The sequence below is a fragment of the Desmodus rotundus genome, chromosome 5 (genome assembly GCF_022682495.2).
Source record: "Desmodus rotundus isolate HL8 chromosome 5, HLdesRot8A.1, whole genome shotgun sequence".
NCBI lineage: Eukaryota > Metazoa > Chordata > Mammalia > Chiroptera > Phyllostomidae > Desmodus > Desmodus rotundus.
The window spans coordinates 164,977,492-164,980,403 of NC_071391.1; the positions used below are offsets into that span (position 1 = coordinate 164,977,492).

Here is a 2,912-nt window from a genome sequence, read left to right on the forward strand (position 1 = left end):
GCGAGTCTGTGAATATGCACTGGTGATGTGTGAACCACAGAGCCTTCCAGCCCTCCCTCCTGGGAGTGCAGGAGCATTCCAGAACCCCTAGCTGTGGGCAGAGCTGTCCTGAGACCCGGCGAGTCTCACCCGCCCAGCTTGTGGGGCCCTGCTCGGGTGGCCCGAACCCTGCAAGGCCCCTTTGTGTGATTCACGAAAGGCGTGAGGGGGCTCGTTTTCTGCAGAGGATTCTGGCTGCACGTTTCAGAGAGAAGTGGGCAGATGTGACTTCAGCAGCCCAGAAGCACGACCGTAGAAGCTGAGAGCCAAAGCAAGATGTAACACAGAAAGGAAGCCCCCCTTCTCCCCTGTGGGCGTGGCCATGCAGCCAACAGCTGGAGGGCACCCCGTGTGGCCCCTCGTGGAACCAAGCGGCCACCCATCTGCTCGGTTCCCAAAGAAGCGAGGAAAAAATAGCGTCCCGCGTCCCACGCACTCCAGCTGTCCTCGGCAACTAGTGCTCCGTGATTTTTTTTTTCTAAAAATAAAATGAAATAAAATCATCGGTTTTCCAATCAAGGCAGCACTTGTTTCAGGAACAATTGCCGGGGACAGGAGCCATCGTCCCTGAGCTCCCTGCAGGGCTGTCAGAGCAAGCGCAGCCAGGGTCCCTTGCTTTGACATGGGCTCCCGCGCTGGGATCGCCGGCCTTCCGTGCAGGAGGGAGGGACAGGACGTCTGAGTCCCACCGGCCTGCTGGCCGCCCCTGGGGATTAGTGCCCCCGAGTCACATCTTAGGTTCTGCTCTGCTCTCTCTGATCAGGGCCCTGGAGCCTCGCTCTGGCGAGCAGGACACCTGCAGGAAGAGCCCTGGCAGATACTGGCAGCCGGCCGCCTTGGCTATGCCCGTGCTACCTCGTGTCTCTTGCTCCTCCGAGAGGAAACGCAGGTCAAGCAAACACTCCCTCCCGGACGTCAGGTGTTAGGGCAGAAACGGCAAAACAGTCTGCCGCCAAGGCGGCGAGGGGAGGCTGCGTGCTCTCAGGGCAAGGGGAGCCCGTCCTCCTGCCCCGGCGGCTGCTCCCAGGCAGGCCCATCGCCGCTGCCCTGCCAAGACCGGCTGCGCAAGGGCGCGCCCACTGCCTGTGTAGGAGCCTCACTGCCACATTTCGTCCTGTCCAGCACGCTTCTTTATCTCCCGCTGTGCCCTGCACACCCCTCTCCTGGCGGTGGTCAGGGGCCATTAAATCAGACAGAAGTGTCTCCTTCAGCAGCTCATCGTTTTGTATGTATCTGAGAAACGTGGCTATGGTATGTGTGATGTGCCAGCCACGCTTCATAGTGGTTTGCACGGATGAGCTAATTTAGTCCCCCTGACGGCACTGTGATTCGGTGACAGCCGCTGCGGCCATCCTGTGATAGGGGTAATGAGTGCCATCCACGTCTGACTGGCCCTTTACACAGCCTTTCCCATCCATTTCGATTCGGGGGTCTCCCAGGAAGTGGGTGTAGCAGGAAGGGTGCTGTCACCCTGACAGCTGAGCCTGAGCACCTTCTGGGGGTCGTACTGTCCCCAAACCCCCTAGGCCAGCTGGGGGTTCCAGCCAGGGGTGAGGCAAGCACTCACCAGGAAGACATGCCCCAGTTCAGACGCTGGGTTAGTTCCAAACATTCCGATTCCCTGACCGAGGCGGGCGACAGAGTTGGATACCCGGGGCAGTGTGTCTTCTGCAGCAGGGACGATCAGAGCAGGGGGTGAGGGGCCAGGTGAGGCCTGACTGTGGGCAGCCGACGCCCGGGGGTCTTTGGGAACCCACGTGTCCCTGCAAAGAACAGAGGTCAACCCAGAAACAAAGTCCTTGTCATCCACTTCCTCTGCTCTCCCTGCCCTGGCCCGGAACCGAGACCGTGGAGCCAGCCCTGCTCAGCCAGAGACTCAGCCAGTCACCCTCCTGCTCCTCTGTCCCTCTTCCTCGCTCCCCGTCTCTCCCTCTTCCTCGCTCCCCCCGCCCCCTCTGATTCCTTCAGAGGACTAAGTTCATCTAAGACGCTTGGCTTTTTGGATCCAATATTTTGTCACTCTGTAATTTTATTTTTCCTTGGCAAGTATTTTAACAAACATCCAGATCTAAAATTACTCAAATCTCAATTATCATGGGACTGTTAAAAAAAAAAAAAAAAGGAAAGAAAAACCCATTATGGACACTAACTACTAGTGCCTTTGAAAGTGTTTAAGAAAAAGCTTTGTGCAGTGGCAGAGTTGGCCAATGAGGTTTATCGGAGGCGCGGGTATTGCTAATTGAAAACTAAAAGTGTTCAAGGGTTCATGCGGGTTTATGAAACACTTGTTGGGATGCATCTTCTAGCTTCTTTTAGCCAGTAGTCCGGAAGAGGGGGCGTGCCTGTCATTCCCGAGCTTGCAGACAATGCTGAAAACCCCAGCGAGCGGAAAGGCGTTGGGCTGACAGGGCGGGCAGCCGCAGGACGGTGGCTCGAGGCTGGCTGGGGGTGCACCATGGCGGCTGGGCCCCGGCGGGGACAGGAGAGCAACAGCGTCGTGGGGGCTCAGTGAGCACGCGGTTCCCACCGCGCTGTCAGCAGCCTGATGCAGGAAAGGCACTTTTCCAATCCTGGGGAACCGCTACCTGAATGTGTCACTGTAAGTACCCTTATAACACTGCTTCACAAAGAAAGATCTGTGTATGTGTGTGTGTTGGCTAACACATGTGTGCATGTCTGCATACACAGACAGGCAGCCATCCCACAGGATTTTACATGCACTTTACACGTGGGTCAGTGCGGTTAAGAACTTGCTGACATCTTGGGCTGCTTGAGGATGAAACCATTAGACGTTCTTCTTGGCCTCGGCCACTCGCAGCCTCGAAGGGAAGTCCCGCCAATGCCCCAGGCAGTGCGGCATCACCGGGACTGCC

At 57.3% G+C, this 2,912-nt stretch overlaps 1 pseudogene; it reads left to right on the top strand.

Moving 5' to 3' along the window:
• Window positions 1-2,219: 2,219 nt before the first annotated feature.
• Window positions 2,220-2,346, top strand: LOC112298211 (U4 spliceosomal RNA; annotated as a pseudogene).
• The last annotated feature ends 566 nt before the right edge of the window (window positions 2,347-2,912 follow it).